At 50.3% G+C, this 20,786-nt stretch overlaps 1 long non-coding RNA gene across 3 annotated transcripts in view; it reads left to right on the top strand.

The window, feature by feature from the left end:
* The window catches only part of LOC123779065 (uncharacterized), a 55,201-nt gene that overhangs the window by 12,714 nt on the left and 21,701 nt on the right, over positions 1–20,786 (top strand). Inside the window, exons 2-4 of one of the 3 annotated variants that reach the window (XR_015720973.1) lie at positions 12,217–12,974; positions 16,407–16,600; positions 18,249–20,753. This is a non-coding gene — a long non-coding RNA (uncharacterized LOC123779065). Of the gene's footprint in view, positions 1–12,216; positions 12,975–16,406; positions 20,754–20,786 lie in introns of all 3 variants that reach the window. The other 2 variants (XR_006776070.2, XR_015720972.1) reach the window with 2 other exon arrangements.

Raw genomic sequence — 20,786 nt, 5'->3', positions numbered from 1 at the left:
CACATGGCATATCCCACCATAGCAGTGAGGTGTCATCACATGGCATATCCCACCATAGCAGTGAGGTGTCACCACATGGCATATCCCACCGTAGCAGTGAGGTGTCATCACATGGCATATCCCACCATAGCAGTGAGGTGTCATCACATGGCATATCCCACCATAGCAGTGAGGTGTCATCACATGGCATATCCCACCATAGCAGTGAGGTGTCACCACATGGCATATCCCACCATAGCAGTGAGGTGTCACCACATGGCATATCCCACCGTAGCAGTGAGGTGTCACCACATGGCATATCCCACCGTAGCAGTGAGGTGTCATCACATGGCATATCCCACCGTAGCAGTGAGGTGTCATCACATGGCATGTCCCACCATAGCAGTGAGGTGTCATCACATGGCATATCCCACCGTAGCAGTGAGGTGTCATCACATGGCATATCCCACCGTAGCAGTGAGGTGTCATCACATGGCATATCCCACCGTAGCAGTGAGGTGTCACCACATGGCATATCCCATGGTAGTAGTGAGGTGTCATCACATGGCATCTCCCACCTTAGCAGTGAGGTGTCACCACATGGCATATCCCACGGTAGTAGTGAGGTGTCATCACACGGCATCTCCCACCATAGAGTGAGGTGTCACCACATGGCATATCCCACCATAGTAGTGAGGTGTCACCACATACATCATACATCATAACAACAGCGACCTCAAGGTATTATCACACACACACCTCACAATGCCAGGGAGGGTGGTTTGAATTTAGAGTGCACAGGAGGCTTCAGGTCCGTGAAGGGCAGCAGCCTCCTGCTGTCAGGCTGGGGCCGAGCTTGTAAGTAGTGTAGCCTGTTGGCGTTTCTGAAGGGCTCTTGGATGACTCTAAACTTTCAGGTGAAACCCTGATCCCGGGGAGTCGAGTTTAAAAGAACAAAACAAAGTAAAGGAGAAGCACAGGAACAGTGGTATTAGTGCTGATCCTCCGGTTGCATCCCAGGCACCTGACCAGTGTCCTCTCAGATGAGGTGCTTCCACCCCAGACAGCAGCCCAGCTCCCGCTGAAGCGGCACCTACACCCTGTCCGGCTCCTGGTGCTTCCTGCTGATCTTAGTGATGGAAACTATGTCCCTGAGGCTTTCCTGAAGGTGAACCTTCTGATAATGTGGTTGCAAGGGCAGATGGACCCGGCTGCTGGAGCAGAGTGAGGAGCTGCTTGCACCCCTCAAGGACCCAGCGCCCTGAGCTCAGAGGGCAGGTCTTTTCCTCCCCCACCCCCATGTCGGGCAAGGGTTTAGCACCTCCAGTCCTCAGTTCTCTCCTGTGTAGACTCTAATAGCAGCAAGCTGGCCTGCGGTGGTGACATGCACCGAGACAGGTCTCCACCGTGAGGCCTCAAACAGTAGCCCCCACCTCTTAATTGTTTTATTGAAACATAATATACACAAAACATCAAAAATGTTCCAAAATTCTATGTGTCTAGCTCCTAGTGAAACCTGCACTCATACTGAGAAGAACATCACCAGCACCCTATAATCTCCCCTATGCCTCCAGCCATTACTCCTCAGTGAAACCACTGTCTGGGCAGCCAGCAGCCAGGATTTGATCTGCCTGCGCTTGAACTTCCCATAGACACACTTACCCAGCACGCTGCTTTTTGTGGGTGTTGCCTCCCTCTCAACATTATGATTTGAGTTTCCCCATGGGGTTGTGTGGGGTTGCAGATTGTTTATTCTCCAGGATAGAGATGGCTCCACTGTGCATTATGCTGTGATCTATTAATCCGTTCTGCCGTGGTGGGCATTAGGGCTGTCGCGAACAGCTTAGAGACTGGCCGCCCAGAGCCCACCCAGAGCTGCAGTCAGGATCCGCATGGCAATGCTGTCCCCCATCCTGGTCTGACCCTCTCTGTATAGGCACTCTGGCTGGGGGTCCAGGAGCCTCGTCTGCACAGAGGGGGGAACCTCAGCCTCCCCAGGTGTCTGGGCCTCATTTAGACTTATGTCCCTGATCAGTCCAGCAGTTCCTAGCTGCATCCATCTGCTCTTTGATGGGATCCCATCAGGAAGACAAGCAGTATCTGGGTTGTGACAACAGAACATATTTGCAGGGAGGGTCCTTTGTTCGTATGTATGGGGGTCTCTGCTGTTATGAGCGAATGATGGAAAAACCCAGGAGTCCTGAGCAGGGCTGGAAGGACAGAGGGGAGGCAGGTGGATGCAGGTTGGTGTTTTAGTGAGAGGGAAAAGAGGGGCGGAGGAGGGGCGTGGACAAGTGCCGGGAGTGTGGGTCTGTGCTGCGCCAAGCCCAGGCATCCCGATGAAGTCTTCACTGTGAAAAAAACCACCTGTGTAGACATTGCACCCATCAGTTATATAATCGCTGTATCATCCTCAAAGTTCAGTCCCTTCGCCCCCAGCTCCAGGCAGCCTCTGCTCTGTCATGGTGTATTGGCCCCTGGTCTTTTAGAACTGCCAGGAATGGAATCGTACTCGTATGGAATCGTATGCTTTGTGTCTGGATTCTTTTGTTCAGCATAAGCCTTTGAGAGTCACCCATGATGTCAGGTGTATGCACGGTTTGTCCCTTTTTACTGCTGAGTAGTGACCCTTGTATGGATGGACCACAAACTGTTCAGCCATTCCCTGCTGCTGGACATGTAGGTTTTTCCAGTTTGGGCTTATTAGAAATAAAGTTTCTAGGGAACATTTGTGTGGAAGTCCTTTCGTGGTGTTGTCTTTTCATTTCCCTTGAGTAAATATCTGGGTGAATTCGTTGTCTTGTGGTTAAGGGTACATTTCACTCTGTGAGAAATGCCAGACTGTGTTCCAAAGGGATCGTGCCATTTCCCCCTCCTGCTGGCTGCGTGTGGGAGAGCTCGCTCTTCCACAGGCCCACCAGCACTTGGTGAAGAGTTACGACACAAAGACTTCCAGCTGCCGAAGTGTAAAGTACAGTCGCCTCTTGCCAGGATTGTGGTTAATTCAGAGCCTGCTGTTTGCTGTGGAGCAGAGGTTCTCAACACTGGATGCACACAAGAGCCACTGGAAAGCTTTTGAAAATTCCCAAGTCTGGGCCTCCCCTCAGATCAATTAAATTCAGAATTTCTGGGGCTGTCCCCAAGCATGACCATTTTTCAAAGCTGTCCAGCTGAGGTTGAGAACTACTGCTGCAGAAAAGGTAGTACCCTCCTCCTTTTGTTGAGGAGGGTGGGGCCTGGTGCCAGTAAATGCCAGTAAATGTGCTGCTCTCTCTCCTTTGAAAGACAAGAACTGGTCCCAAAGGACGTGGCTGCCCGGAGAGTCAGTGCCTGACATTAGGATTTTGATTGCTGAGGCATCCATTCCAGACATGCATCTCGAATGAACATATTGGCAGGTGGAGGACACAGCTTCTGGCTACATAACTACATTGGGAACAGGCTGCCCCACCCATGAAGGTTCTCTCTCAGAAACCGCAGGGTGGCCTAGACACCCGACGACGTGAGTGACCCCACTTCTCCCTTCCTGCTCTTATGCCTTAAATTTGCCAATTCAGAGTGAACCTGTGAAACCTTAGATACCCTACCCTAGGAAAGGCAGAGCCTCAGGTCTGCATGCGTGTTCTCTCTCTCTCTCTCTCTCTTCCCCCAACACCTGGCTGTGTGGCTTTTGAGTATGCTATGTACCCTCTAGAACCCATGAGTAATAAATCTTGTTCCTCATGGTTCCCTGATGGTTTTGCTTAAGAACCGCAAGGGCTGGCCCAGCCTCCACATTGGAGCTGGTGGGGGTGGGGAGTGTCTGTGGGGCACACTGGCAGTCAAGACAGCCCAGCACCTCAGGAGTTGCTAGCCGGAGTGCAACACTGACCCAGACAGGCCGGCCACCCAGCTGTCCCAGCTGCCTCCCGGGCCTCCTTCTTCTGCTTCAACCAATGGTGTTTATTCTGAGCTGGAGTGGGGAGTGGGGGGAGTAGAGGGCACAAGCCAGAGAGGAGGTCCCTCTTGTCTCCATTCCCAAGCGACACCCACAAAACAGCACACGCTTTCTGGGGCCTCTCCCCACCAGAAGCTCCTCTGAGTCTCATTTGCTGGGTTTGCCTCACGTCTCCGCCTTCACAGCCTCGGTGTGTGGCTCTCAGTTATCATGCCTTGTCCTTTCTTCCAGTGCCTGACATGGTCAGAGCCAGTCCTGAGGCTGCACAACCACCCAAGCATTGCTGACCCCCAACTCACACTTCCTGCTCAGATCCCAGAGTTTCAGCCTCAAAGACCCATGCCTCTCTCTTGGGGATAGTAGGGTATCTCAAATCAGTACAGTCAAAACCCAATGCTTGACTCTCGCCCCACCCCACCCACCTTCTTCTTCTCCATCTCTCTAAAGGGCAAATCCAGTCTCCTGGTTATTCTGTCAGAACTTCTACGGAAGCAGAATAACGGCCCCCAAGGATGTCCAAGCCCTACTTGATGGACCCTGGGAACGTGTTACCTCACATGGCAAAAGGTTGTGAGGAAGTTGAAGGTCTTGAGATGGGGAAATTATCTTGGATTATTCAGGTGGGCCTGATGTGATCACAAGCTCCCGATAGGAGAGAAGCAGGAGGCTTGGAGTCCAAGAAGGAGATGTAATGAGGACAAGGAGAGGTTGGAGCATTGCAGCACAAGCCAGGGATGCAGGAGCCCCTGGAAGCTGGAAAAGGCAGGGAACAGATTCCCCCTAGAGCATCCAGAAGGGACACAGCCCTGCTGACACCTTGACTGCAGCCCCTCAGGACCTGAGGCAGATGTCTGAGTTACAGCTGTAAGGTAATACATGTGTTTCTTGAAGCCACTGGTTTGTGGTAATGAATTTGTTAATGCAGCAATAGGAGAAGACTCTGTCTCCTCTCTCACTCACACCTGTGCCGGAACCATCGGCAAAGGCTGTCAGTGCTGCCTCCAAAATATTTCTAGGATCTGACCACTCCCAGTTCCTGCCCTCACCCCCTCACCAGCACGGGTGCAGTAGCCTCCTGCTAAAGACAGCTAGTGGCTCCCCAATACTTACGTTCTTATTTCTCTTTAGGAGTAGAACCATTTTTTTTTTTAAAAATGAAAAGCACCTGGTGGCTCTGAATGGAGACCTGCAATCCTCAGTCTCCCCTGGAGTTCTGGCCAATAGGAAATACACAGAAGTGTCCTATACAACTCCCAGGAAATAAGTGTAAGTGGGTAGAACAGGTCCTTCTTCACCCTTTCTCCACTCTTGCTGGTTGGAATATACATGTGCTGGTTGGAGCTGAAGCACCTCTGGGGACTATGAGGCAGCAATTTAGGCTGTCAGGGAAGCAGATTTTGGAGTCACAATATCAACCTTGATCTGCTTACCTCTTGACTTCGTTTATGTTAGAGAGAGAAAGGTCTGTCATTGATGTCTGTTATTTGAGGATTTTGTGTTGATCTCATAAACACACATGTCCTATATAGCCTTTCTCCTTCTGCCCTCACCCAAGGCCTTCACTGTTCTCTGCCCCAAATCCTCCAATGGCTTCCCTCTCTGACCCAAAACCAAAATCTACCAATGCCAACAAAGTCCCTGCATGATATAGGATATATACCCCCCTTTATCTCACCTACCTCATCTCCTACTCACACCTTCATGCATCTGTACCCACTGTAGCCAAAACAGCCTCTTTGCTTTTCTAGAGCACTCCATGTTTGCCCCTGCCTCGGCCTTTGCAGCTACCGTTCACTCAGGTGGAATGCCTTTCCACAGATACCAACAGGGCTGGCTTTCTCTCTTCATCCTGGTCTCTGTTAAGTGTCAGCTCACCTGAGAGACTCTCCCTGATCCTTCTGTCTACAACAGATCACACTTCCGCACCCCCCTGTGTCTGGTGCCTTGTGTTTCTGCATGACTGCCACTGAAACTGCATATTCTTTGTCTTGTGCACGATCTCCCTTCCTCTCCACAAGACGGGAAGAGCTTTGGGGGCTGGGCTTGTCTCTGCTTCGTGGACAGCTGTACCCTCATTATTAAGAACAGGGCTGGCACACAGCAGGTGCTCGGGAAATATTTGTGGAAAGCATCAATGAACAAATAAGCCACTCCTAGCTAAGGGTCCCAGCTTTTTAAGAGATAAAAACTCAACACAGTAAAACCTTGGTTTCAGAGAAACTGGATGCAAAAACATCCTGAAGAACAGGATGCTTGGAACAGATCACTGTAGAATTTGGGATCTTGTTTTCTGCTTGCCAATTATGGTGGGATGGTGGAGCCTTCGAAGGCCAATTCCTATTGAAAAAGGATCTTGCAGAGCAGAGGATTGGTAAGTCATGGTTTTTCCCCAAAGAAGTGTTTAGTTCTTCTAGGTTGTCACTCTAAACCAGTGGCTCTCAAGGGGACTGATGTTACCCCTGAGAGGACATTTGTCAGTGTCTGAGACACGGTCTGTTGTCACAACTGTGGGTGGGATGCTACTGGCATTTAGCATATGGTGTCAGGGATGCTACAATGTAAGCATGCTACAATGCACACAGCCCCCACAACAAAGGGTTAGCCAGCATCTAATGTCAGCAGGGCTGAGGTGGAAAAGTTCTGGATGAAACATATCTTGTGCAATAGCATTAACGTCATGTTACATTGTACTGTGCTGCATACGGAATTCTGCAAGGTTCTTTCAGTTCAGAGGAAATTAAAGGAGGACTGTGTTTTGCTTTCAGCATGGTTGATCCTTAGCTATTTACAAGTGTTTCCATCAATAGGTCAATAAAAGCCCATAAACAGTGAATAGTCAATGTGTGCCTGCACGCTGATTACATTCTATTTCTTTCTCTCCCACCTCTCCTCCTCCTGTGCACCTGCTCCCTGCCCTTGTTGCCGGACTTTCGCAGACTTACTGTAGTCTGACACTCTTCTAATAGTGAGCAAATGAGTGAATAAATGAATGCATGAATACATGCAGGAAGGAAGACAGCATGGAACTCAGTGTGACTGTCCTCCGCCAAGGGAGCTTCGCAGGGTGGGGTGGAAGGCTCACGAGTGAGCCTTTAGTAGACAACACGGGCTGCTGGTGAATGAAGGGGGCAGCTGGGGGGATGCATAGCATCTGCCCCAAGTTGGTTTATTTAATTGGTCCTCCGTTCTCAAATTTTATGGGGAAAATCCAAATGTGAATCATTTCTAGTTTCTAGGTAATCCCAGATATCAGCTTCTGCTGTTGGACTTTTTCTTAAAAGACAAATAACCAAAAGATGATGGTTTGAAAATTGTGGCCATTTTGATTCTGATGACAAGATCTAACATCCTGTGAAACTCAGGATTTACCAAGCAGGGCCTGGCAGGGGTAGAGCAGGGAAAGGAGGAAGACTGGGGCCTCTGTAGCATAGCCTGATTCAGAATGGCATTCCTCTAAAGGGCCACCACCTTGAGCACCCTGTAAGTGACCTGATTGGCCACAATACCTGTCTAGGTAGCCAACCCTGGGCTTTTATGACAGCACACTTCATTCTCTCTGTCTTCTCCTTCTCTGGCTTCCAGAGTGTACTGCACCCCAAAGCACATTAGAGATCAGAATGTCTGGAATTAGCAGAGGAGAATAGGTCTGTGTGGTTAACTTGGTGTAAACTTAATGGAAACCAGAATCCCTCTCTTGCTTGGCCCCACCCTTTGCACAGCTCTCTGTGTGGGCTCTGCAGGCAGAGAGCAAGGCCGCTCACTGCCCTGGGGCCCGTTTAGGATAGCAGCACCTCACTTTGGGGATTCAGTTGGGGTCAGGGCCAGAAATGGATGAAAAAGCAGAGTCAGACGGGGCTCTGTGCCTGCAAGATCTGGAGTCAGCAACCACACAGGGGAGATTATTTTGGTTTTATCCTCTCTTTGTTGTCAGCTTAAAAGTTGTTTGTTTTGAGGAATAGGACAAACAAAAAAAGGAAGGAGGGAAGGGAGGGAGGGAGGGAGGGAGGAAGGAAGGAAGGAAGGAAGGAAGGAAGGAAGGAAGGAAGGGGATTGGGGTGGGATTAATTCAAATACAAGGAGTTTGTGGAACAAGCTCTTCATGAGAGCTTCCCCTTGTTTGGGTACCACTGCGATTCCTTCTTGTGTTTCTCACCTGGCTTTGGCTGGGGGCCTGCAGGAGAGGGCTTTCACCCTGGGCTCAGAACACAAGCAGAAGTGTTATAGGGAAATAATGGGGACCTTTCCAGAGATGTCTTTCCCACAGAGGCAGAAGGACAGATATGCGGTTTTGCTTTAGGACCTTCTCAAAAGTGGGTGAATCTCATTTCCAAGCAGGGGTTTCAACCCTGAAAACCTGGCTCTGTTCTCAGACTTGCTTGGGGGCCCAACTGATCTTGGAGAGCACAAATGGGGAGGACATTTGTAAAATATTTGAGAAGATCAGCTGAGAGGGTAAGGCATGATCTCCTAGCAAGAGTGGGAAAGGAGAGTCAGTTATAAAACAGACACAATGCCTTTTCTAAAGGGGTGGGGTGGGGGTGGAGGGTGGAGGTGGGGGTGGACACAACTCCCAGAACACTGTCTTAGCAGTTGGGACCAAAGAGCCAGAAAACCTAAGTACCAGTTCTGATTTTTCTGGTTTCTTCCTTCCCTCCTTTCTTCCTCCCTCTTTCTGTTCCTTCCTTCATTCCTTTGTTAAGTTCATTTGCGGAGCACTTTGAGGCCAGTGAGTGCAAGAAAGCCGGGGGCAAATACACAAACATGTACCACCTTGGTTTCCCTATCTGTTAGTCACAGGGCCCTTTGGCCCTGACATTGCCCATGAGACTCTCCACCACCAGTGGATGCCCATGCAAAAGCTTGGGGGCAGGCTCAGCTTCCTGGCATGCGGCCTGAGCAGTCACACAGGGTCCTGCTCAGATGGGCCCTGCCCCGAGGTCAAGGCTTTCCAATTGCTATCCTAGAATTTTTAATAATTTTGAACAGGGAATCCTGCGTTGTCAGTCTACACTTGACCCAGGAGATGATGTTACCAGGTCAGCCTGGGGCTTTAGTTTTTCAGCCAGGGAGGAATTTGATGCGGCAAGGTAGCCTGTAGAGAAGAGGGCAGGACATCTGAGCTCTGCCTTATGGACCAGTTTGAGCAAGGCTCAAAGCCAGGGATGCCCCTCAGAAGAAGAACCCCATTTGGAATGTGAATAAAGGCCATCGTGCTTTGGGGACCAGGAGACCACACGTGGGATAGGGTTGGAGAGAAGACCTCCTCATCTTACGAGAGCCCAGCCCTGCTCCGGCATCCAAATAGTGTGGGAGGCCAGGAGTGGGTTGTGGTGTGCCTGTGCTCAGATCCTTCCAGAGGGGCAGGTGGATATGAATTGCAAGAGATGACAAGGAACAGCCACAGAGGGGACTAGGGATGTGGGGGATGGATGCTGTATGCCACTGCCGCTAATAGCTGTCTTTGTGGGAGCACGTTAGGCCACCTGCTGCCTGTGGTGGTTTTGGGGGTATTGGAGCCATTTTATTGGCACATGGGTACATTTGTACCTGGAGGATTCTGAAGTCCAGAGGCATTTGGGAACAGATTAAATGGAAGTCGGGAGACCCCTGGCTCAGGATTGCTATGTGACTTTGGAGCCTCAGTGTTAAATTGATCACAATAGGAGCTGGGCTTCACAGAGGCTCAGGAAATATTAGCAGCCACACAGCTCCTTGGCAAACCAGACCAGATTCTGTAAAGCTGAAATCAGAGCCCAGGAGAGCCTGGATTCTTTGTAGTTAACTGAACATAAGGGGAGATGGGCCTTCAAAGTCATCCAGAAGGACTGCTCCCTTCTCTGGAAGGAATGGAGGCCCAGAGCTGTGTTGTGTCATTCCTGGGGTCCTAGACAAAAATTCCCACCTCCTGGCCCCCAAAGGCTGCTCCTCCCATGAGACCAGACTAGGCCACCCCTAGGTCCTTTCAGGTCTGCCTGTCTGGTTTTCTCTTGGTTACCAAAGTGTGGTCCAAGAGAGCCAGCTGGAAAGCATTGAGGGAGGCTGAAGGTGGGGGAGGGCTAGCTGGGTCTCCCTAGCCTCCATGCACCTATCATTCTTATTTATGCTCAGGGCTCAGTTCAGATGTCTTTAAACTGGGAAGGCTTCCTGGAGCCTGTTGGCTACACCAGGTGATCCTAGAGCAGCCCTTAAGACAGCAGCTCTCAAACTCCCCATCCATTGTGTGGGCTCTGATCTCCTCACATGTAATTTCCCTGTTTGCCTAAGTTTAGTCAGCTTTAGGTTCTGTTGCTTGCAAACCAGAACCCTTCCTGGTCCAGCAAAAGATGGGGGGTGGGTGATTGTTTGATGTGTCGGGGTTGGGGGGATACACAGGAATGTACTTGGCCAGCTTGGGGTCTGTGGCTGTTCAGCATGGATATCTTGCCAGGTAACTGTGGATGTAAATCCTTGTGACTCACCAGGATGCAGTTGAATTTAATGAGCTTGCTGGGGTGGGAGGGTGGTGGGGAAGGGTACTGCTTCTCACCTGTCCCACTTTCCTTGCCGGCTGAGCTCTCGTTCTTGGGAATCATGCTTGTCTGATCAAACCTCTGGCTCTTCTGCAAGTTTGCTCAAATATTAAGCAATTTCCCCAGTGGACTGCGCCTGGAAATGGAGCAGAAAAATGCTCAACTCCAGAGAAAATTCTGCAAAGACGGGAGTTTTTGGTTTGCCAAGAACAGAGTGTTTGTTTGTGTCAGCCAGGGTCTGCAGGAGCCTTGGGCGACCCCATTCTCTCTTTGAATAGCAATTAATAACAGCAATGACCTTCACCCCAAAGCGAGGCCAGGAAAACATGCTTTCTCATAGATGTGTCCGCTAAATGAGCAGCTGACGCATGCTGGCTGGGTCCTATCTGCTGGATGAATGTTTGTGTGCAATCGCACTTAGTGGGACAGTGGCTCAGGCTCAGGCTCCAGGGACACACTCCTGCTGGTCCTTTTCTCAGGAGTTTGAAGGAACCACCTGAATAAGCCAGGGAGACCTGTGGCAAATGTGCATCCCTGATGCTGGGGCCAGGCTTCCCTCCCAGAAGCAGCAGCCTGTCTCCTTGGGCATCAGGGGCATCTCTTGAGGATATCTGCCTTCCTGTCAAACTTCAGCAGAAGTTTGCACAATCAGATTTGTTTATGCTGTGCCTGACACTGCGATGGATCGTTATAGTAAAGGTCCCCGGTGAATCTCAGCAAATCACCTTTTTGTGTTCATGCCTCTTTGCAGTGGGATGTTGTACTTCTTCCTATCAGGCACCGAGGCCTGTTTCTCCACCCCCACAATCTGGGCTGGCCTGTGAACTGCTTTGACCAACAGAACGTGGAGGAAGTGACACTGGGCCCATTCTGGAGCCTTTAAGTGCCCTGGAGCTCTTGCTGTTCCTTTCTTGAGGCCCTGAGACTTCCATGGTGGGTGGCTGACAGGCCATGTCAAGGAGGACTGAGGCACCCCAGCCAATAGCCATCACTGACTGCCAACCAGATCTGTAAGCGAGGTGGCCATGGAATGCCCAGCCCTGTGTAGGCCGAGTGGATTCGCAGCGGTGAGCCCAGATGAGTGCAGGAGGATTGCCCAGGCAACCCGCAGAAAATCACAGCTACTTTAAGCCACAAATTACTGGGTTGATTTGTTACACAGCAGTAGGAAACTGAAACAGATACACACTTGACTATCTTTTTAGAGAGTGGCTGGAAGGGTACTATGTGGCCATTTTTGTACTTTGAAAGCAGCATTGACTGCTCTATATTGAGCAAAGGTAAATAAGCAACAGCCTAAATTTATTTGAAATTACTCAATTCAAGAAATTCACTCTCCATATCAAAATTTGGTGTATATATTTGGTATATATATATATATATGTTTGGTATTTGTAGATAATATAAACTTGTAAGCTTTGTTTTCTCTTTTATTTTTTGTTTTGTTTTTTAAACTTGCAAACTTTGGACCAAAAATTCAACATCTTTTGCATGTTCTTTCTGAATCGGGGATTATTTTATTTGCTTGCTTATTTATTTATTTATTTATTTTTCTGGAGACATGGCCCTGAATATACCAGAATCAATTTTTAAAGTGTCTTCATGCCAAGTATTTAGGGGTGACGTACCATGATGTCTGGGGTTTGCTTTACATATTTAGCAACTCTTACAAAACTTCATTTCATGGTCTAAAGTTATTGCAATTATTACAATTATTTTTCAAGAGTTCATGATATCTGCTGAGCATGATGGTGACAAAAGATTTCGGTATTGTGTTCCCCCCCCCCACAGTCCCCAGATGCCCTCTCCATCTTCTGGAAATGTACTCCCTGTGAAGATACCCTAGGCGAGAGTTCATGAAGAAAGGCAAGTCAAAGCTGGGGAAGAAACTCAACCAAGAACCATTTTTGGAAACGAGTTCCTGTTAAACTCTACATGAAGGCAGGGTGAACTTGTGGCACCTGGGGGAGATGAAAGCCATCTTCTCCACCTCTGTACTCTCAACAACTGGCCCAGCTGGGAGTCTTCCCAACAGAGGTCTGGGGGGTGGTGTGTTGATAGTGGTGAAGGAAAGGGCTCCCCAGGTCTTTGGAAAGATGGACCATAACAACAAAGTAAAACCACATCTGCATTGAGTATTCTACAAAGAGGTGAGATACTCTCTGGCCTCCAAACTCCTACAAAAAGTGAAGGTTCCTAGTGCTGTCCCTAGCACTAACCATACCCTTGCCTGGCCTCCTGTGGGAAGAATTCTTCACTGAACGACATTAGATGCCAATTTTTGAGCCAAGAGGCGAAGCTGGTCTATTTAACCCCAATACCCACATAAACCTGACATCCCGAACCTCTGCCCAGAATGGAACCCCCACATCTGTCCATCCTCTCTGGAGCACTTCTCTCCTCCTCTGTCCTGGCTGCCCCCTTACCAACTCCTCAAATCACCCCACTGGCCATGCCCTGGGGACACTTCTGCCATTGCCAGATCCTGACATTTGGGGAGTGTTTACTCACTTCTCTGGCTTCTCCAATTACAAGCAAATTCTTGGAAGGTAGGACTGTGTCTTGGTCGTTTCTGTTTCTTGAGCTGTAGCTTGGTGCTTGACCCTGGATGGACACTTGTGTGTGTATTTAGAACAAATAAACAAGGTGATCTTTGAGAGAACAATTCAGTCACTTGTCTCTGATGGAATGTGGAGATCTGAAATAACCTGTTTGTCATGATTTCTATTTCTAAAAATTAAGGACAGGGGCGCCTGGGTAGCGCAGTCGTTAAGCATCTGCCTTCGGCTCAGGGCGTGATCCCGGCATTCCCTCTCTCTCGCTGGCTGTCTCTCTGTCACATAAATAAATAAAATCTTAAAAAAAAAATTAAGGACAGGTAAGTCTAATATCCCTTTTGCCAAGGATCATTTTGGGAACCTGAAAATGTTGTGGAGAGAATTTTCTGATTTCTTTCTTCCTATTTGTCTTTGTAACTCCAGAGACAAACACAAAGGCAAACACTTAATCTCCCTTTATCAGTCAAAGCAATGAAACAATAGCAGTTAGTTCAGCAACAGCCCCAGCTGTCATGACAGCAGGTGGCTGAAGGCACCTGGCCAGCAGTGGGGGAGACAGACCTTGTCTTGCTATCAGTCCTGCAGTGAAGGACGTCACTCTTGGCCTCACTGTGGACTGCTGGTGAGCAACCAGCAGCGGTCCCAGTGGACTTGCCCTGCCAGCTTTTTCTCAGAAAGTCTAGAAGTGGACAAGTCAGGGCAATGCTTCCTTCCTTGAATTCATGCAGAAAAAAGTGGCTCTTTTCTTGTGATTAACAAGTTCTGCATTTTGCCTTGTTTTTCTGTCCTGTGGAGGGTACATACGAGAAAACGTAAGCATATGACAGCACTTTGCATCATTTCTTGTCTTCTAGGATTAAGGATTACAAATGAAAACCTGAAGCTTCCTTGGTGTTGCCCCATATTTCATACTCATTCATCCATTCATTCATTTACTCATTCATTCATTCATTCATTCAACCAACAGATTTTTTTTTAAAGATTTTATTTTATTTGACAGAGATAGAGACAGCCAGCGAGAGAGGGAACACAAGCAGGGGGAGTGGGAGAGGAAGAAGCAGGCTCCCAGTGGAGGAGCCTGATGTGGGGCTCGATCCCATCACGCCGGGATCACGCCCTGAGCCGAAGGCAGACGCTTAACCGCTGTGCCACCCAGGCGCCCCATCAACCAACAGATATTAACTGTCAACTTAATGCCATTAGAAATGCAGCAATAAGTGATGGTCATTGTCCTGCCCTTGAATGGTGAAAACAGACAGATGGACACACACACACACAGACTGTGACAAAGAAGGTTGGGACACACTTGTGTGTTATGAAGCAAACGAATAGAATGAGACAGAACCCAGCCCTGCTTGACCCACCTGAGAAGAAATGAGCCATAAAGAATAAATGACGAGAGAGTAAAAAGGTGGACTGGTTTTAGATAGAATTGTCAAGAGAAGGCCTCTTTAGAGAGGACATTTAAGCCAGGTTCTTTTTTTTTATTTAAGGATTTTGTTTATTATTTGACAGAGAGATAGCACAAGCAGCGGGAGTGGCAGGCAGAGGGAGAGGGAGAAGCAGGTTCCCCTCTGAGCAAGGAGCCTGATGCAGGGCTCGATCCCAGGACTCCAGGACCATGACCCAAGCTGAAGGCAAACACTTAACCAACTGAGCCACCCAGACGCCCCTAAGCCAGGTTCTTAAAGATGAGGAGGGAAAGATCATTTTAGGCAAAGGGAACAGTTAATGCGAAGGCCCTGAGGTAGACAAGATTTTGGAATGTTGAAGGAGTGGATGGATGAGACTCATGGCTGGTGCTCAACGTTGGTAGGGAAAAAGTGGCACAGGATGAGGCTAGAGGGGTCTCTAGAGACAAATGACTTTGGGCCCAGATGCCAAGGAACAGAGAATTTTATTGGGAAACTAGTGGAAAAGTTTAAGGCATGGCAGTAAGAGAATTCATGTACTTTAAAGGGCATCGACACTTTGGCTCTGTGGAAATGGGTTGGAGAGCTGGAGGTGATGGTGGGGCTGGTGGGTGTGGTGGAGGGGGTGGGGAGGGGGTGGGAGATGTGAGGGGGTGGGCGGTAGGTGGAGGCAACTCGGAGACATTCGAAGTATGTTTGACCCTTGACTAACACGGGTTTGCACTGTGTAGTTCTGCTTAAATGCAGGTTGTTTTTATACATTCAGTATAGGACTGTAAATGTATTTTCTCTTCCTTTTGATTTTCTTAATAATATTTTCTTTAGCTTATTTTATCTTAAAATACAGTACATAATACATACGACCTACAAAATATGTGTCAATCAACTGTTGATGTATTGATAAGGTCAACAGGAGGGTATTTAGTAGTTAAGTTTCTGAGGAGACAGAAGCTATATGCCCGTATGCCCATAACCCTTGTGTCATTCAAGGGTTGCCTATGGTTGAGGAAAGAAGTCACAGCGGCCAGGGGAGGTAGTAACAGTAAAAACAGAAAAGGAGTCACGGGTGAGATGCATTGGAGATTGTATCCACAGGAATTGCTTCTGGGGCTGGGGAAAAAGGAAGCATCAGGATTTCCACAGCTGAAGGAAGCCAGAGCCTCTTCTGAGCCCATGCAGGGCTTGGGGGCCATGAGGCACCCATGTGGGGCAGTCCTGAGGCATTTGGAAAAATCACAACTGGAGCACAGGCAAGAAATTGGTCGGAGTTTACCATTACGAGTCATCATGATTAACAGGGTTATTTGCCTTCCTGGGAATAAACGAGCTTGTCTAGAGTGAGGAGGTGGTTCATGGCCAGAGATATGGGGGCCTGGCCCATGCCACCGGGGCAGGTGGTAGACAGGCTGGGCTGGGGATACCTAGAGCCTGTCTTGTGTCCAGTGGAGGGGAGAGGAGAATGAAGGGGTGGGCAGTCAGGGGAAGGAGCCAGTGGGCAGGGGGTCCCTGAACACCTTGAGTACTGGTGTGGGACACGCAGGGCCCCGTCAGTGAGAAGAGGAGGGGAAGAGGCAAGCGCTTTTGTTTTCACCTTTGTTCAGGGAAGTAGGAGCAGAGGCCTTGAGCAGGAGAAGGAAGAGGGAAAGAGGGCAAAGGCAAGCAGGACTCTTGTAGGAGAAGCCTTGGGGACCCGAGGACTGCCGGGCGTGTCGGGGTAGCAGGTGTTTTGCTGGACCCTGGGACCCAGGCTGGTGGGGTGTGAGGCCAGGAGGGGCTGTCGGTGGTAAGCTGAGGGAGGTATTAGCAGCCAGTGTTGGGGTGAAGCAGGCTGAGCAGTGGGGTGTGGGAGCCTGGGAGCCACAGGACGGAAGGTGGTGGTGGAGACAGGGTGGTGTTTGAAATCTGACTCCAGCTGTGGTTGAAGGCGATGGCTAAAGAGGATGCCAGTAGTGACTTCTCTCTTGAATTCCCTTCTCTATCTTGCTAATTACCCACAGTGTGGTTTTTTCAGAGGCTCCAGGGGTGCGTCATCGGAAATGTCACTTCTAATTGGGAAACCACGTCACCCCCGTCACACGGCTGCACGCATCAGGCTGTCCCACGGCCCCTGTACAGACAGCTGTGGCAGGAACGTGCTGCACAGAAGGCTGCAGACAGACCCCAGACAGAAGAGGAACGCCGCCAGTCGTGGAAATGGGGCCTGAGGTACAGACAGAGAGGGAGAGACAAGGCCGGGCCATGGGAGAGCCACAGGGGACGAGGCTGGCCGCGGGCAGGAGGAGGAGAGGCCTGGGCTCCCAGGCACTGGCTGACCATCGCCCTACACCTGCACAGTTGTCCTTTGCCACATACGCATTTCCCCCAAACCCGGGAGATTTATAATCTCCCACAGTGTCCCTGAGTCAGGAATTCAGACCGGTGGGTGACTTGTGTTTGCTCCATGATGCGGCCTCAGCTGGGAGATGTGACTGCCAGGGACAGCAATCATCTGAAGATTCATCCACCCACAAGCTGCGGGCTGCTGGCTCTTGGCTGGGACGCACATGTGTCTCCCTGCACAGGCTGGGCTTCCCCACAGTGTGGCTGGTCCCCTGGGGAAGCATGGGGGTGCGGAGGGAGAGAGAGAGAGAGGGGAGCAGATGCTGGTGGTAGCTGACTCTTGTTACCTTCCTCACGTCACCAGTCACAAGGCATGGTGTCCATCCTTCCTTGTGTGAGGTATTTTGGGGTGTAGGGGATGTGGGCTTACCTGTGGGTGTGGCTCACATTTAAGAAAAGCTCTGGCATGGGACCACCATGGGCCTCTTGGGCACACAGACTCCTTCACATCTTCTCAACTCTGTAGAAGAACCACACATCTGACTGACTTTTTTATTGACTCACTCTCATCTCAGAGTTTTGGAAAGAAGTTCTTAAATGGAAAGAAACTAAGTACACCTTCTGGCTGATTTGGGGGAGAGGAGTCGTGGAAAGTTGTTCCCAGGGGATTCCTAGGCAGAATCTCCCGGAGACTGGAAGCTCTTCATTCCGTGGAGAAGGGCCTGTGTGGGCTTGTCAAAGGGACAAGGAAGGACATGGGGTGGAACTCAGGAACTCAGCGAGGAGTGGGCGGGCTTGGCTCCGAGAGTCTGGCTTGGCTTGGGCACTGCTGCACTTACTTCTCTGTGACCAGGCCTCACCTTCTCTCTCTGTCTTTCTCTTCTGCTTGCTCTTTTGTAAAAACAATACCGTGTGCAGACTTAGATAACCCAGGTCATGCAGGTAACTCTCTCAGAGGCTGTGGCTCAGGGCAGGTAAGTGAGCGGGGTAGTAAGGAACACACTGGCCTCAGCAGGAAGAGGCTTTACTGGCAGGGAGGAAGGGAGGACTGCCGTAGAGAGAGCTGTGACCTGAGGTCTGCGGTGTGTCCAGGGTTAGACACTAAGGGTCTTCCTTTCATAGGGCAGACTGGACAAAGCTGAGAAGAACATCGGTGCAGTGGGGTGAACGGGTGGAGGTGGCGTGGTGTATCACCCCAACATCCGCCTGTTCTCGGGGAGGGGGGCGTGTGGATGGCCGTGTGCGGGCTCAGGCTGGGGGTGAGCGAAGTTCAGGGTCTGGAGAAAGGAGAGACTGCTAACCCAAGTTTGACTGGGGAGCATTTTGTTCAGATTGGTTAGGAGATATGACACAGTTCAGCTAATTTGCTAAGAGGCAAAGAATGGGGGTCTGGAGGGCCTGTGCTGGCCTTGTCACAGGTAAACCGGACAGAAAGGGTGAGTCTCATCTAAGTTGTGCCGGGAAGTAGTCCTTTGTCGTAAGCTCTTTCCAGAACTCCAAGGGTGGGGGATTTCTTACCTTCCTTGTCTTCCAGGAACCCTGGGCTCAGGTAAAGGTCGGCCTTCCCTGGTGGTTTCCAAAGACAGGCCTGTGTGCACACTGACTCACACCTGCTGTGGGCCAGGCCGGGCCTGTGCTCATCAGGACTGAAGACGCAGCGGTGAGCGAGCCGGCCTGGCTCTCTACTCAGCACCGTGCGAAGTGAGCTCCCCGGCCTCGCAGGTGCTAGCCGCAGGTGGCTGATTTTGTAAGGTCCCAGCAACGCGGCCGGCCCATGCCAGGGCCCACTGTCCCCAAGGTCTCCAAGGGGCCATGTATCCCTGCAGGGGCCACGGGAGGTTGGGGTATGGGTTGCAGGGCACTGGGGGAGGATTTGGGTCCCCATTCTGTGGGCTCATTGGCTTCTGACAAGTGGATATTCCTCTCAGGGTGGGATTAGAGTGTTGATTCAAGGTGTTCTCTCTTTCTGCAGCTGAGGTGTGTCTGGAAAGATTGTCTGAGAATTCCATTACATATCAAACCCATTCATCCTTTTTCAATCATTTCTGTACCGTAGTACAGCTTTCAGAGTAAAGAGCTTACTGTAGCTTTAAGTCCTCATTCTCCTGGGTCAGTTCACATGGTCTGGGAAGCCGTGCTTATGAAAGGGCAGGTTTGTCTCCATCCCATGTCATGGCCTTCTGGCTTTTATGTGTCGGAGCCATAGCACCACGTTTGGATCGATGCATCAGTAAAGCTGCTGTAGCAGGATAAACCCAGGTCTTACGTATCATGTGCCTGTCCCATATGAAACATAATAGTTAAGCAATCCACTCCTTTGGGATTTTTTGAGTAAATTTGGATTTTGTAAGTTTCCTATATTTTGTATATCATAACTCAATGATGGTGAAATTTCCTTGGGGTCTGGTTTTCAAAACACTGAGTGGGTGTGCAGTGACCTGCACCCGATCACTGGAGATCTGCAAGCTTAGCATGGTGACGGGCGGTGCAGGGCACGGTCGGCTAGAGTACTAGTTAAGCACAAACAGTCTGTGGAATGAGGCAGGCTGGGGCGGTCCCCGACTTCTGGAATCAGCAGCTGTCAGCGAGAGGTTATGGAGTTCTGTGGGTTGGTAAACATTTTCAGACAGCCCAGGGTTTCCACCCAAGATGCCGCGTCTGTGGAGAGAGATGACTTCAGGGTCCCGTCTGTGACACACGCTCCACGGAAGGCTCATCCTGGCCTTGGTTGACAGCACGAGGAGTGGAGTGTGTCTGAGGGATGGTGTTGGGCGGAGACCTCAGCCCTTCCTCATGAGACCCATAGAATGAACCCAGAGGGGGGATAGGGGAAATGTAAAAGTAAACATTAATATTGGGGAATCGTGAGTAAGACACAAAACGAGACTTGCAACAAAACAGCAACCCACAAGAGGTCACAAAATAAAGGACACGGTACTTTGGTAAGGGGCTGTTGCTGTCTCCTTGCCCCCCCTTAGTGTGGCTCTGCCCTGCCCAGTGCCCCTGCGGAGTGCACCCTGGGAGTGTCTCCAGTCCTGCGAAGCTGCAAGGACACAAAGCACCCCCCGCCCCGGTTCAGCCCCAGGGCATGCACCACTTCTAGGATTGCCCATCCCTGGTGCCTCATCATCCCTGGCTTTTTCTCTTATATCAGAGTGTCTCCCTCCATTAAAGGCTCCTATCTGAACCATCTGAATCAAATTGTTTTCAGCCAGCACCCCGACGAAATAATAAGAGAGAAATTTTTAATGACGCAAAAGCAGAGCAGGCTTCCTTGGGAGTTCCTGCCATTAGAGATGCTCAGGGTGACTCTGGTTGATGTGTCAGTTCAGGAGGCAGATGTCAAGATGAAATCTGACATGCAGGAGATTTACTGGGCAGCTCCCTGTCTGTAAAGGAGAAAGGGTCAAGGAAACCAGTGCAATGCAGCTCTGATACCTGGGAAAGGAGAGTGTGAAGGATGGACTGTTGGGGAGGGGGTGCTCTGAGAAACCTTAGCAAGCCCAAGAAGAGCCCTGGTGCCAAGGTTGCCCAGGGGGTCCCACTCGGGCAGGATAGCTGGCTCTAGGAGAGGCTGCCGTGCTCAGTCTTCAGCTGGGAGTAGCCTGGGGAGAGTGAGGCCTTGGTGGAAATGCCACAGTGGACCCAGAGGTGTGACAACTGAAGGCTGTCCACCAGCTTCTCCTGGAGACAGACCTGGATGGCACACCTCCATGGGCGCTGCCTTTTGGGAGATGTCTTGGAGGCCAGGGACCTTGGACAGGTTGACCTCCAGATTCTCTGCATGTGTGTCTGAGCTCATTTTAGGTCAGGCATGGGCTGTCCCTGTCACTGCCTTCCTGGGCGGGACTTGTCCAGATGAACTTTCCCGTCACTGTCACCACCCTCTATGGTTAGGAGCTGCTATCCCTGTGGCATGCCAGGAAGCGAGTCCTCCGAGGAGAACTTCCTGCCCCCACAGAGGAGGACAATGGATTCCTGATCTGTACACGGAACATTTGACACAGATCGAGAGCAAGCCTGGTGTGTATGCAACCTGGTATGTACAGTGTGCGATTTTGAGAATGCAGCC

This window comes from Ursus americanus, chromosome 22, assembly GCF_024610735.1.
Source record: "Ursus americanus isolate L20-20 chromosome 22, mUrsAme1.1.p, whole genome shotgun sequence".
In the NCBI taxonomy this organism is placed as follows: Eukaryota; Metazoa; Chordata; class Mammalia; order Carnivora; family Ursidae; genus Ursus; species Ursus americanus.
This window is presented reverse-complemented; position numbering and strand designations above follow the sequence as displayed.